Source organism: Bos mutus, chromosome 9, assembly GCF_027580195.1.
Source record: "Bos mutus isolate GX-2022 chromosome 9, NWIPB_WYAK_1.1, whole genome shotgun sequence".
Taxonomy (NCBI): Eukaryota; Metazoa; Chordata; class Mammalia; order Artiodactyla; family Bovidae; genus Bos; species Bos mutus.
The window spans coordinates 42,526,034-42,541,905 of NC_091625.1; the positions used below are offsets into that span (position 1 = coordinate 42,526,034).

Sequence of the window (15,872 nt, forward strand, 5' to 3'; positions counted from 1 at the left end):
TGTCAAATGAATGGGAGTCAAACAACTCTTGTCCCCCATGTCCCCAAACAGTACTTTCTTCCCCCCTGCCCATAAATGGAGATGTCAGAAATGTGAATGGGTAGAATTTGGCTAACATGATGTGGTAGCAGAGGGATCGTAAACATCTTTACAACTGTTGAGATTATTCCTAGAACAATGAACAAATAATTTCAGGTGATAGAATGGAGAACTTGAAGAGACCCCAGAGATAATATACACAATTTCCTCATTTTATAGACGAAGAAATAGAGGCCACAAAGAGACCTGGAAACGTGCTCAGAGTGTCTGCAGCATGAATTTAGCGCAAGTGTGAAGAGGTCAAAATGCCCACTGGGAGGACTACATCCAAGCTTGTGCTTTGAACCCTGCTATCCAAATCCTGGTGTTAATGGTAACCATAATAATGACCAGCCAAAAAACAAGACTTGAAAATCTGAATGTGCATGACAGGAAATGCCTGAGTTCCCCAAATCACATTAAATCACCAGATCCGTGTGCATTTAATATGTATATTAAATAACCAAAGTGAAAATGCAAAACACCACAAATATGCAATGGGAGTGGAATTACAAGGCCATGGAAACCTTTTCATTTGGCATGGTCAGATTTGGAAATGTGGCTATTTATCTCAGAATAAAGAGCTCACTTTAATTTCTTTTCCTCTTATTCTTTCTCTCTCTCTCTTCTTTCTCTTTCATTCCTTCCTTTCTCTTTCTTTCTTGTTTTCTTTAAGACAATGGTGAAAAAAGGTACCAAAACAAAAACACTAAGAGCCACCATCAAATAAGAGGTCACAAAGGACTGAGACGAGAACTTGGAAACTGATCCAAATGGACAGAGCATAGCTTTTCTGGGGAGGATTTATTTTTGTGTAAGAAGCACAGCAAGAAACTTGCTGTGAAGGGAGGAAAGCCATCCCTACCTCTGGGCTTGGGACCAAGAGTGACCAAATCTCATAGTCAGAGGGGACCTCTGAATCCTTTCTTTAAAAAGGAAAAAAAAAAAGGTGTTTAACGCTTTCTTCCAGTGACTGGGAAGCACCACCATTTTGAATTACTCACTTAAGAATGCTACAACTGCTTTTTCAAGGATATAGCTTTTTTCTTTAATGTGAGCATGACCGCCTCCAAAGGGGAATATGTCTCAAATAAGTCTCCTTATATTGAAATCGCCTTTGGACAAAGGCCAAACACGGACAGCAACAGCCTGCTTGGAGAAAATCTCCAGGCTTTCATAAGGGACCAGGAAAACGGGATTATAATGAGAGCCATTCTGGAACCTTAACTACAGCGTTTGCCATCCCAAACACTATAATAATCATTATTATTCGCTGGTATCTATTATTGTCTGGTAAATAATACGTGTTTCCCCCCAAAGCTCTAAAGGGTGCAGCTGCACCACACTCTATTTTTTGCAGCCCCACTCCTGCTGCTCGGAAAGCCTCCTCACACCAAGCTTATTTTAATGGCTAAAGGCAAGATCCGTGCCATGTCCTTCCCTCTCCCCACGCATGTGCCGAGTCTAGGACACCCACCCAGGCAGGATGGTGGTGTTGCCGAAGTGCGAGTTGCTCTCAGCGGATGATATCTGAGGAGGGGGTGAACTGAAGGCCTCCTCCTCTGTCCTCCTGGCTCTGGCTGGTCAGGGCAGCCCCTCTGTTGGTGACACAGGAATCAATGAAAATGAAGAACCAAGCTTGGGAGTCACCTTCCTGAGAGCTACTGGCTGGCAAGGTGTGAAACTCAAGAGTGGGGAGGGAGTGAGCTTGGGGTTTTAGAAAGTTTTCCAGGGCCCGAGCTGACCCTTGCCCAGCAGAGACATCATATGGGACAATCTGTCCTCTCTGTCTAAATTTCCTGATCTGAGTAAAGGGGAAAGTTCTACAATAAGTGAGACAGAGATGTAGACTATAGTCCAGCACGAACCCTCTGCAGCCGTGTGACCTTCATTCCTTAACCCCCTGAGCCTGGATTCTTCCTCTGTGAAATGAAGGCCTCAGTGAGATTTTCTATCTTCCATCTCTCATATTCTGTGACTGTATTTATAGGATCTTTGGACCAAAGCCATCATCAAGTATGGAAGTACACACTGAGAAGAAAGACTATTAACATCTCTACCCTGAAGTCCTAAGTTTTAGAAAAAGTCTCCTTCTTTCTCTCTCTCTCTCTCTCACACACACAGACACACACACTCCTCTCTTAAGTGTCTCTTAATGCAAGCAGTTCTGTTTGTGCCTCACGTTTGGGTTTTCCTCTGAATTGGGGGTTTGCTGAAGGCAGGACAGCCCAGGGCCCTGCCACATGGAATGTCTCTCACACACACGCACGTAGCCCACCCCATGGACCACGCAGGCACCGTGTTTGAAAACCGCTCCGCAGTGCACGATCTCCGACAGGCACAACAGCTGGTGCCCTCAGAACTCCAGGCCCAGCTGCCCCGTTGGCCAGAGAAATGCAGTGTCTCCTTCGTGGAGTCACAACTGCATGCCAAGTGCACTGAGCGAGCCTCTGTCCACCAACACTTTCCCTTTTCATGAGGACAGCACTGCTAAGGCCGACTGAGTTACTTTTCCTTTATCACACGAGCACTTTCAGAGCACAATAGAAAACAAAAATAGGCCTGAGTGTTAATAACTTAACATTGATGCTGTCAGCATGCAGTCACTGTCACCTTTTCTTCTTTGCCCTTTACAGCCTAACTATCGGCTCAGCGATAATGAATTCGTCTGCCAATCCAGGAGACTTGGGTTTGATCCCTGGGTCAGGAAGATCCCCTGGAGAAGGAAATGGCCACTCACTCCAGTATTCTTGCCTGGAGAATCCCCATGGACAGAGGAGCCTAGTGGGCTACAGTCCATGGGGTAGCAAAGAGTCCGACACAACTTAGTGACTAAACAAGATAGATGCAGGTTGCATTTAAAAGGAAAATTTCTAATTTACACATTCCCAAATGTAAATGTGTAGCCACAGAAAATGTCTTATTCTGTATTCCAAGGAAAAGTGTCTTACTCTGTATTTTCAAGATAATCCCTCCGTGATACAAGATTCCACCTCTGTGAGGAAGCCTGCCTCCATTAATCTAATCCATTTTCCAAACTTTTATTCTTCTTTGATTCCTTAAATACCTTTGTCATTAGCATAATCAAAATCCTGGAGGTCTGTCCTGTCTTCTAGAATGTAAGCTCTCCAGGTCTGTCATATATATTCCCCAGAATCCAAAATCCTGTGGCATCAACCCTATGATGTGCAAGAGATGCCCACTGCCAGGCTGGCTTGTCTTTGTCCAGTTATCCCGGCCCTGCCATGATGCCACTCACTCGGGCACGTCGGCCCATCACTTATCACAGTTAAATACAGCTATTACGTGCTGGCTTCAGCCATGCTGTTTATCTGTGACAATAATGAGTCCCCAAGGACTGGACTGCTCTCAGGTAGCTGCAGCTATTCTGGGACACTCACAAGGGGAGAGCCCCATGGTCAATGAACAGAGCCGCCTGCACTGGCTGATAAGCCCGGGTGTGACGCCAGATCGTGGTCTCTGCACCAAGCCCATCCCAGACAGGGCTACAGCTTGGGAAGGTTTTGCCAAAAAATGGTTCCCTTTTTCCTCCATCCACCATCGGTTTGTGAAGAGTTCTGAAATGGCTTTTACCAAGCTGGAAACCATTTTAATTTACAAAGTACATGGCATCTCTTTTCTTAGAGCTTGCTTGCTAATTGATGAAAGTAATTTTAAAACATCGCTTCTTGTTTATAGCATGATTGCTTTGGGAAATAACCCATGATGAGAAGGCTGTGGGACCAATGGTAAGTTCCATCACTGCTGAGCTGCCCACCCCACAGCTCTGATAAGCTAAGGTTCATATTATCTAAAAGAAAAAAAAAATTAGACCAAACATAAGGCCTTGATTTTTTTTTAATAATTTTCCTCCTTAAGCAATATCTCTTATTTTACTCTTTAATCAACAAAAATTCCAACCATATAAGACCCCCAACGGGGATAACTCCATCTTTAATTCTTTGTTTTACAAATTTAAGTTTTGTTTTTCTTTGTTTAGCTGGTTCTATGAGTCAAATGGGCAGAGAAACTTGTTTATTCACACAAGTGGCCACGGCTATCTCTCGCTGACCTCTAAAAGATCCTGGGGGACAAAGAAGCCTGAGCTGCAGAACCCCTCCTGTGCACTGCAAAAGCCTTTATCTTTTCCCTGGACAATGGATCTTCTTTAGCCACCTCAAGTCCTTTCTAAAACCTGAGAGTTTAAGCAAAACAAATTACCCTGTCTCTGGTCCTTTTCTAAAAACAGGCAGGGATTCATGACTAACTGCACACATTTTTACAAATGTGCTGGAGCAAGTGGCTACATCCATTCATGAAAGAGAAAAATAAACAAAGAATTACATGATATAGCTAATGTTTTGCAAGAAATTTTGGAAGAAAAGCCTCGATCCCTATGCCCCTTGACTTTCGGGACCAAGCTCTTCCTGTTCAGTTTGGGAAAATTGCAGTGTTTTCAAAGAGTCAAATTTTAAGGAGCACTTACTTTATGTCAAGTATTGGACTAGGCACTTTTACATATTTATTTCACTTGAAAACAAGTGTATTTTATATACTGATTTATTGAAACAACAATGCTAATGAAGTATTTATCACTGTCCCCATTTTACAGATGAGGAAACTTTGCCAAGAACTTACTTGCTCAAGGTCACCGGCTAGAAAGGGACAAATCTGAAGTCCAGCTCCTACAACCCCAAAGTCCACGCTCCCCTCGGAGTGCTGCCCCCTAGTCCAGGTTTCATCTCTCCCCTTCCTCCCCCTGACAAGCAGATGTCAAAGCTGGCAGAGGCCTTAGAGACAAGAACTCCAAGAAATTATTTGACAAGAAATAATAATTGCATTTTCATTCAAGTCCTAGCCAATACACAAACTAGCTGATGTTGGCTCATGTGCCTTCCAAAAAATCTGCCTTGGACACAAAAGTAGATGTTTATTGTACTAAGATTGAGTTTGTTATTTATTTATATAATCTGAATGAGGCAGTCTAAGTTTAAAAAAAAAAAAGGAAAGAAAGAAAAGATAAGAAAAAAAAAAACTGAGAGAAAAAGGCAGCTTTATGTGGCAAGTAGCTATTGTCTATGGATTAACAGACTTTAAGATTTTTAGGCTAGGTCTGGGAAAGAGGTCTGACACTTCTTTTATTCTTTACAACCAGCCCTTTAGCTGAAAGACAGAAGGAGAAATAGAGAGAGAAGGGCTTCATATTTAAGGAAACTTCATGTGAAAAATAAGAGCAAGCATACTGATTCCCAGCCGCCCCCTCCCCAACAGACAATGAGATGGAGTGTGTGGCTAATAATTGTTTTTCTCCCGCCTTTCCACCCAGATACTCAGGTACAACCTATTTCCTCTCTGAAATCAGCTGCCCAGTGTGAGGAAGCAATGCTGCAGGTGGCAAATGTATGATTCTGGTCCTTGGCACCAGGTGTGTAACTCAAGCAGCCCAGGTCGTATCCCGTGTCCCACTGGGGGAAAGGCAGAGGACTCAGGTTCTAATCCTGGCTGCACCACTCTGTGACCTTGAGCTCTGCGTGCTCTGCGTGTCCCAGTCTCTGCTTATAAAAGTGGAACCAGACATCTTAGGAGGGTTTCTGGAATAGTTTCCCTAACTTCCGAGGTTGGTAGCATGGAAGTGTTTCATGACCTCCCATGACACGTTGAGGGAAGAAGTTCTGGGCTGCAGGCGTTACCCCGACAATTCTTATAATGAGCACCTACTATACATATGCCAGGAACCTCCTGGGCATTGTACTTCTGTTGTTTACACTAGAGCCCGATAATTCTATGAAGTGGGGCTTATTACCTTCATTTTTTTTGTATATAAGACATGCTCAGTGGTTTTGCAGGGACACTCTGAAGCTAGGCTGCCAGTCAGATCCCAGGACTGCCATTTACTGGCTAGTGACTCTGGGTAGGATATTTAACATCTCTGTGCCTCAGTTTCTTCATCTATAAAATTGGTTTAATAACGAAACCCCAGAGGGTTGTTGTGCACATATAACATCTGGAACACTGCTTACATCTAAAAAGGCTGCAGGAAATATTAGTTATTACAACTGTTTAGTGAGAACGATGTAGGCACAACACAGTTATAAAACTTGTCCAAACTCACAGCTGGTAATAAGCAACATAGCCAGTTTCAGACCCAAGCAGACCTCACTCCAGCCCCGGGCTCCTCTCCCAGGCACTGTAGCTTTTCTAATAAGACAGGAACTCGCTTTCCTGGGTACCGCACATGCACCACACTCTACCTAGGTTTCCTCATCTGTTCTTCCCAGCAACGTGATGAGCTAGGGACTTAGGCTCCAGGAGAGAAACCACTTCCTCCCTCAATCATCCGCTCTGCTGGGATCTGAACACAGGCCGGCCCAACCTCAAGGCATAGGTGTGTACCCCTAAACCAGACACTGCCTCCCTTTCCTACCGGGAGTCCACTTCACCACGAGGAAAAGTTTCAGAAGGCCTTTGGTCTGGGGAGTTAAAAAGATAAAAGGACATCTCCCACAGTCACCAAACTCAGTACCTGCTGGCCCTGGGGGGATCTGATTCAGCTTCTGTGAAGATCTCTCCCGGTGTCTGACCTTGAGCAAGCTACCCAAGCCTGTGGCTGCTCTTCAGTCCAAAGACAGAGCTTTGGGCATCACTATGGCCACTGTCCAGGCTCCGCGTCCATCCAGGGACGTCCCTTGCTAGGTGAGCCACTGCCTTCCTTGACCACCTAAGAGGTGACTGACAGCCTGCACCACGCCCTGCCCCAGCAGCCTAAGGTTCAGAGCAGCCGTGGGCTGGGCGGCGGCGGCGGCGGGGGTGGTGTGCTGGTGGGTGGTCAGAAGGATGGAGCCCTATTTCCATGACAATCTGGGGCCTGAACTTCAGGATGATCTGTCGTCTTGAGGTTTCCTTCCACTGTGTGCCATGAAGCCTTTTAGGCCTACTCTGGGCTCAAAGAAAAGAGTCCATCCTCCTTGTGCATTGCTACGATGGCTTTTCATACTTAACATGTGGATGTGGCAGTGCTCATCCCCCCATGTTGCAGCGAGAACGTCCTGCCATGTTTAGAATTCACTCTGGTAATTAGCCTGTCATCAGAATGCAGGGATCAGCTTCAGCGATGCCAGTCTCTCTCTTGCTTCCTTTCAGTCTGCAAACAGCTGCTAAAGGAATTTTCCTCAAACACAGACCTCCAGCCATTCCTGACGTTGCCTGATGTTCTGAGCACAAGCTCCACGACCCCCTGCTCCACTACCCACCTGCCCTCGTCCAGCCTCCCGCCTCGCCCTCTCTGCAGCCAAGTCCTCTGCTCTCGTCCAGCCTCCCCCCTCGCCCTCTCTGCAGCCAAGTCCTCTGTTCCAGTCGGGTGCAGGGGACAGCCCTCCCTCATGTGGCTTCTCTTCTCTTCACCTGAGGCTTTTGACACCCTACTGCCTCCCCTATTCCCCCATTCCTGACTGCCAGTTTACGGCCCTTCTGGGTTTTAGAACCTAACCCCAAATTCACCTGCTGTATGGAGCCCTACCATGGTACCATTAACTATGCCCTTCCTGACCCTCTCTTCTCATTCATGTGCCCATCCTGCCAGCCCCAAGCTGGGTACTAAGTTATGACAAAGTGTGAACTGCCTGGGTCCCTGCTCTTGTCAAAGCACTCTGTCTATAGTATCACATCCATTCACAGGTTCTGCATGAGGCTTGTAACAGTGACCTTGATTATTTCTTGTCTCTCTCAGGTCACTGGCTCCTCAAAACAAGTCAAAGACTCCTGCCACGCCCTCTCCCACTTTTTGGCTTTTCTCTTCCTCCCCTCCCCACCTTCCTACCTCCCTCCCTCCATCCTTCTTTCCTTCCTTCCTTCTAATTCTTAATAACAGCGTCTCCTGCATGGAGTCAGTATTCAAGACAGTTGGTTGAAAATGGATAAGTTTTACCCTCTAGGGAAATAAATGAAGACTAACTTTGAACCATAATGAGTAAAAGGGGATTGCCTCCCTTTGTTCGGATATGATTAAGAGTTTATTAACTTTTGTGGATCGTGGTATATTAATTAAGTAAAAATTAAGCATTTCAAATACAGGATCTTTAAAAAGTTATTATTCTGTACATCAAACACACACACACACACACACACACACACAGCTGAGACAGAGAACAAGTTGATCAGAGGATCAGACAGTGAGAAGTGCTATCAAAATCACAACTCTGAACCAGTGACTGCTCATCTTCATTTTCAAGGTCATATGGTTTTTCCACAAAAAAATTTTTCATAGTTTTTCTGTTAGTATTTGGGAGTCACATTGCTCAAACCCTGGTGGATATGAAAATAGACATTCAGTCCCATGCTTATGATGCCATCGTATTAAATGAGAGGAATGGAGGGACCTGGATATATTTTTGGTTTGGCAAATTGTAGAACTATTTTTTTCAAACATTTGGGGTTTGGCTAAAACCAAAACTTATTTTGCCAAGCACTTTGGCCTTAATTTTTAAACCCATGTGTATTTTAAGAGAAATTCAATCTATATGTTTCTGACTCATTTACACTTAACTCATGAAAATGCTGTTTGGTAAGAGCTAGTAGATGTCCAAGCAAGTTTATGAGCCCTTTTAAAGCCTTCTTTCCCCCATTCTTACCAGAAAGTTGTATTTTGCCAGCCATAAAGAGTGTGAGCCCCAGAGGCCTGTGGTCAGTTTGAAATTTATAACTTCTGAAGGTTAAATGGATTTTAAGTTTGGAAAAAGGTTTTTTCCTCCCCCTCTCCTCTTTTTCATATTAAGTACTCAAACAGGCTACTTATGATAAAGATGGGATCTTATGTCTCAGTTTCTGATGGCTGAGGGTGAATAGTAAAGAATTCAATCTAACCACCAATAAACTGTCTCTAAGACATGTCAGAGGAACAATATGACACTTTTAAGTTCCTACGAGCACAGATTCCAATCCAACACTCTAATGGAAAGTTTTATTAATTACTCTCAGGATAAAAAAAAGAGGTAGGAATCGACATAATTCAAGTTGAACATTTTACCTTTGGGGGATTTGGTCATTAAAAAAATATCAGAGACAACCAATCCAGTTCATGACTTTTTATACAGTTAAAAAATAAGCTGAATCTACTAAAAACGACATTTGAATCAAAACCAGAAAAGCAAGAAGAACGTGCATGCGTGTTGCAGTGACTTCACCCTCTGTCTACTATACGCTCAGTTGATGCTCAGATACCACTCAATTATACTATTTTAGCAGGAGAAATCTTTTGGATAAAGTACTTAAAAACGGCTTATAAATATTTAAAATAAAAGCATCCAACAAATCATAATGACAAAGTTTTACATTTAACCACAAGTGCTCCAAATATCTTGAAATTACTCTAAATATGGGTTTAAAATATCAAAAGGGCTTGTTGATGGGATGCAGAACTTTGCAGAGAAACCTAAACCTGCTCATTCTTGCTCCCACAACACCCAATATGCACAGTTTTTAAAGTGTGCATGTGTAGATTTCCTTAGAAAAAGATCATGTTACGGTTCTGAATTTCCAAAACAAGAGTTGAAGGATGAAATATAGGGTTTCCCCTTCTCTCACCAAATGCAGCTCAGCCACGTTGCTTCCAGATAATTTGTTATTGTAGGTTGGCTCAAATTTAAGACAGTAACATTTTAGAAACAGTTGGAGAACTAAGCCAGCTGCAAGGAGGATATCATTACAAATTGAGACACATGTTGTATGGGAATACCATTCATTTTCAATACCAAAAACACGTCTAGGGAAATAAGCCATGCAAATGAGGAGAGATATACTCTTTAATTGCATCTTTTGGACATGAGGTCAACGTTTCATATCAAACGAGTCCATAAAGTGTGTTTCTCCCTTCTGTTCTTCTGTCACATTCTTACTTCCCTTTCTACCCAAAACAAAACACAGCTTGCTATCACAGAAAGACAACAAACCAGAGGTTCAAAGGGGGAAATGATGAGACAACCAGCATCGCAGCCAAGTCTCTGGATGGAATGAGGCCGGGCAGCGTGAGGCAGCTTTGACTGTCCCAGTCCTGACCCCACACCCGCGTGGCCAGGCAGCTCTGCTCTCGCGTTCCCGTCTCCCTATTCAGACTTGTGCATTGGGTAAAATCGCACAGGCACATTCTTGCTTATGGCCACAGCGTGGTCCTAGGAGCTCAGAGCTAAGGGATCTCAGGGGCAGCTTGAGGAGGGTCCAAATTAAGAACGTTTAGTACATGCAGGAGCTTTTCAAAGCATAGGAGATTTATTCCAACGTTTGTTGTTGCCTTCCTTTGCTTCTGCTCTAGTCATTTTCACTAGAATCTTTTAAATGACTCTTGAAATAATTTGCATGCGTGTGTGCATGTTTCCCCTCCTTGCTGATGGCCTCATGTTCCCCATCCTGACCCCACCCTGATTTTTCCTCAAGCCGAGTGCTGTGGAAATCCACAGATCTGGAGAACTCCTCTCTGGGGTTAGTATTTAGAGCTGGCACCTGAGATGGCATTTACTCCTTTTTCTTGAGACTAAGACCATGTTAAATGATGCCAGGGCTAAATTGTTTATCTTTTAAAACTAATTTATTTGTTTCTCTTAAATAGATTCCTTTTATGTTTGTGAGGCATTTCAAAAAAAAAAAAGTTTACAAATGCAGAATGCATTGCCTTAACATGCATCCATGTATATTTATTTAAACAAGCAACAAAAGAATACAAAACAACTCTGTATGGGAGAGGGTGAAGGAAGATTGAACGGCGGCCACCCTCAGCCGCTGACACAATCCCTTTGACAAGAGAGTCTGGGAAAGGCAGTGTATTGGTGGTGGGGGTGTTCCACAACATGAGGTAAGTGTTTCATGCTGCAGAGTGTTTTGGTCCTCAAACACCTCTGCCCCCCATGATGCTTGTCTGCATGGAGGTAGGTGTAAATGATTGAACCAGGATGCCCAGGCAGTCATTCGAGCCAGCAAGGGAGCGATTCATTGGAAACTAGATGGGGAGCTTATTTCCAGTGCCCTTCTGGGCCATGGCTTGTTAATAGCTAGTCAAATGCCTTCACCTTTCCAAGCACACTCTCTCCAGGTGAAGAAGCATGTGCTAAGGAACAATGGGTATTGGTGGTGCTCCCAGATATGGCCACACCAGTGCTCTGGTGTTTACTGATCTACCCAATTCTCCAACTCGAGCCATTCCACTCCCTTGGCCTTAACAGCAGGGTTGATGGTTTTCCAGTGAAGGACAGCCGCTGCCTACACAGCATAAACTTTGAAAGGCCAAGTGGTGAAGAAGCATTGAACCTGTTCCTTTCCTTGCTTCCCTTTTCTGCTTTCCCCACAGATACTCACAGGTTATAGTAACTTGAAGAAAGGTCTGTGACCTTTTGCATTTTGTCACTTAGGCAATCTTACTGAGACAAGGGCTACATTATATGGCTGTAACAATGATTTTGCAATATTAGGTCCACAGCAAAAATTGCTAAAAGTAAATTCCAAGGTTTAAGGGAAATTTACAATTAATTCAGCTTCCTCAGAGTAACAAGAAAAACTTCCACTCAGATACTGCTTGGTGATCACATAAAATAACCCTGCAGATACGTCAGATATGTAAGATACTTTTTTCTGAAGTCAAAAATCTATGAACTGCTCCTCCCAAGAAAATGCCTCCACTCACAGGCACATAAAGCTTTCCACAAAATTCCAGGGGGAGTGGCTGAAGGCTGTGCATAGACTAGTTCATGGAGACCAGCTTTGGTCGGGGAGCTGCCACACAGATCAGGATCAAGTCCATGACTCATGCCACACTGCCTGACCCTGGAGTCCTTGCTAAGCATTTCTCTGGCCTCACTCTAGTCCCAGCCCTGTTGAAGGAGGAGGGCTGTGGTATATCTAAAAGAAATAAATACCCGATCACAAATGTCATTTCCTATTCCATCATAATTTGATTGAAATAATATCTAAAGTCAGATGCCTACATATTAAAACCCTCTTTCAATCTCCTTGTCCTAAAAGTTAAAAGAGACCCAGCAATACTAAGCGAGATGTGTCTAAGAGCAGCTTTGACACTGTTCATCCATAAGTCTCTCCTTGATCCATAAGTCTCTCCTTGATGAGTCTGCAATGATCATAGCAAGCGCTCTCTCCGGTTCTCACCACTCACGTGTGTGCATGACACAGACCTGGCCGTTCCTCACTGCTGGCTCTTTGAACCACCTGGACCTAGAGCTGGGCAGCCATCTGCATCCCAACAAACAGGCAGAGCTGCACCACCAGGGATGATGTCGCCAATGAATGTTTCCAGTAACTAAGTACTAGCACATTAAAAATCTTAAGTCTGGCAGAGAATCTGAGCACATCTTATTTGTATTGACTTCCTCTTCTCAGTCGAAGGGTTTCCTCTTTTACTTGCTTTCATGGTTGGCATCCATAGTCAATTTCGACTGTATGGACTTGACTTTGCAGACAGCCGACTCTCTCAAACTTAGCTGGAGAAACTGAACTGGCAAAAAGTTACTTGTCACCTCCATCCTTTGGGCTTTCCTAATGAGGCGAGTCCCCTGCCCTCTTCTTGAAACAGTCCTTTCTGGGATTGTGGCTCCGTGGTCAGGCTAATAATTAAACTCTAAATTCCCAAAAGTCAAAACTACACCCCCCATCCCTTCTTCAGCCCTCTCAGAGCAAACAAAAAGTGGAAGGAACTCCTGCTGCTGGAGTTAGGGGAGCATCTTGGAGTGGGAGCTGGGGACAAGACTCTCAGATTTTCTTTCTGGTCTTAGAAACACGTAAGAAATTTGGGAGCCACAAAGGTGGGGAGTTCTTGGTCTTGCCACTCCTTGGGAATGGAAAAAGTGAGGGTGAAAGGGTTACTCAGGGTACACATTTTTTCCATTGATTATTTTACTTAAAGAGAAGATGTCATTTCCCTGGAAAATCAAGGAGGGGGGATATTTTCTTTTGAATAACTTCAAACATTTGCAAATGGTTACTGTGAACTCCCCATTGTACCATAAACAAGTGTAAACTGCTGAAATTCAGAAAATGCACAAATACAAACAGCTATCCCCCAAACTCCAAGGCAAAGACAAAGAAAGGAGTATTCCATTTATAAATGGAATTCTTTGTGGAGAGAAGAGTTTGGGAAATGTTTATACATTGTTTTCCTTATTATTTGGAGGGATTTTATTTTCAGCTTACAGAAGCTGCAGAACTGGTATTTGGCATCTTAAAAGTTGAAGATTAAAGGAAGTTTCCAACCTTTTAAAATCTTCAACTAAACTTAATTAGTTCTGCATCTAGGAAAATATCTGCCTATTTAAATCACTTGTAATCATATCAACGAACAAGAATGCATAAAGTCAGGTAACCAGGAACAGAAACAGTCAAAAGGAAAAAACAAAACCCTGTGATTGCCGAGAACTAGCAAAAATGATGATTTCTTTGAAGGTAACAAGCAGCTGCCTGGACTACTGATTTCAAGTTACAGTCTGCTTTGAATCTATTTTAAATGATTTTTTAAAATAGTCATACTGTACGAAAATTGTGGGCATAGCAAAAGGAATGAAAAACCTGGATGGCAGTTACTGACAAACTCTATGCCGAGAGATAATACGAGTCACCAACAAGCTCAAGAAGAATCACTCACCTCCGCCTCATCTGCCCCAACTCAGCCTGGGTTTGCTTTTGGTTTTTAATGCTTCCCCTTTGGCTTTAACTTGTCACCAAACAGTGTTCATTGTCAGGTCACAAAAGTCATGCAGTCCTTTATTTAATGGATGCATTTCCAATTTCTGTAACCACACATGGGCAGGGTTTCTGAAGGCATAGAAGAAAAACAGCTCCACGTGTGCAGAGAAAATCAGGAAGGGTCAGAGAATGTGAGTGAATTACAGCAGGTTGAGACTGTGCTATGAGTTGACATGGAACTACAGAGGGCAAGAGGCGATGTGATTTAGAGGGGCAGAAGCGTTCTTCTCCCAGCTTAAATCACTTGCCTTGTCACCCCCACTATAGCTGGCAAAGACTGAGAGTCTCTAGGTTTAGAGAAAAGCTGTAATTTCTTGGGGAAACCCATCATAAAAAAGAACTTTCCAATCTCAGGGGGACCGTAGGCGATTTCGTCACTGCATCTTCTAAAATTGACTGAAGCCAGGTTAATATTTTTAGTAATGACTCTGGTCCACGTACAAGACCCTTGCCTGATTCCTTATTCAGAAATATATATCATCGAAATAGCCCTCATATATTTCATGCTTTTATGTTCTTTTGGCCCCATGCTACTTATGGACTAGTGACACTCTCCCTGACCTGGTCACTTCTCACTCTAGTAATGGTAGTAAAAGTTTTCACCCTCCTGCTCTTTCTTTAATGTCATTTGAATGAGTGACACTAGAATGTGTTTAAAATTACAGTTCCTGATGCTTTTTTGGCTTTCTAAAGGCCATCACTTTTTTGGTAGTACATCTTTGCATTACTCACTGCTTTGTCAACCAGATTAAACTACGCTGGTAGAGAAATTAGGGCCATTTTCAACTGAGGTGACTAGCAGAAGGCTGAGACTGTCTTTAGAGAATAGAACTTGCAGATGTAAAATCAAGGATTGGTGAGCTGAGTTTTAGTATTCTGCTCCTACTGGCAAAGCCATCAATGAAAAAGGAAGCCTCAAATTATGAGAAACCCTTCTTGCATCATCCATCAAGGTCCCTTTCACGGGCTCCGAGCTTCCCAGGCAAACTCCTGGTTACAAGTCAGGTAAGTGTCTGGGTAAAGGTGCTGACTTCGAGGGACAATGGTTTGGACACATCACATCAAGTGTTCTTGTCCACATCTGTATTTCCTACTGTGAAGTAATGGGTTGGTATTCTCGTTTTTTCATTGTTCTTGCTGAAAAATACAACTGAAAATGCTAAAAACAAACAAACAAAAAACCACTGTCTAAACACTTAGAGAAGCTGGTGGGTAGGCTTAGTTTTTATCTAGGAAATTTCCCCCAAGACAACTGAGGTGAATAAAAGAATTTCATCAAATAGGATAACAAAGGGACCAATTAATATCTACAGTGTATTCCCTGGAGTCAGACAGCCTAAATTTGAATCTCAACTTACTAACATGGAAATCCTGGAATCTTGGGCAAGTTACCTAATTTCTACACCTTAGTCTTCTCATCAGTAAAATGAAGACAACTGCCAAATGAATCCTGACCCAAAGACATCCTACTGAAAAATACTTAGAGAAAGACCTGCACATACAAATATGAGCCACTGTTCTTCCTAAAAGGTACACTTCCTGCCAGACCTCCTTCCTCCCGGCGTACACCGCCACCAGACTGAAAGTGCCTTGAGGACAGGCGCTGCCCCAGATTCACTTTGTCCCCCGCCCCACTCCCCTGACCTCCGCTCCTGGAGAGAGCTGTGCACAAGCTTTGTGCTCAATAAATATTCATTCCCCTGCTTTCCTCTCCATAAACAGCTGATAAACCCCAGCAGAACATTAACTGTCCTTGTGGACAGAGGAGAGCACCCAGGCTTTGGGTCCAGCAGGCCCGAGTCGAATACCAGTTCCCTCACTTACCAGCTTTGATTTGGGCAACATCTCCAAGCCTCATCTTCATCCTTGTAAATGCAGACAATGCTTATTCAACCAGGATTGGCGGGAGGAACAGGCAGCCACACAGGCTCACTGCCCTCCCCCTAACTGAAATTCTGGACTTGTTATTCATGGTTCACTTGGTATTAATGATTCCTGCCCCCACCCCCCCAAGGTCAGGGATGTGCACTCTCACCCACTTCAACGACTGTTGCCCTTTT

The 15,872-nt window shown here is 43.6% G+C and overlaps 1 protein-coding gene across 1 annotated transcript in view; it reads right to left on the minus strand.

Annotated features, from left to right (window-relative positions):
- Nucleotides 1-15,872, minus strand: part of SOBP (sine oculis binding protein homolog) — a 164,311-nt gene that overhangs the window by 2,593 nt on the left and 145,846 nt on the right.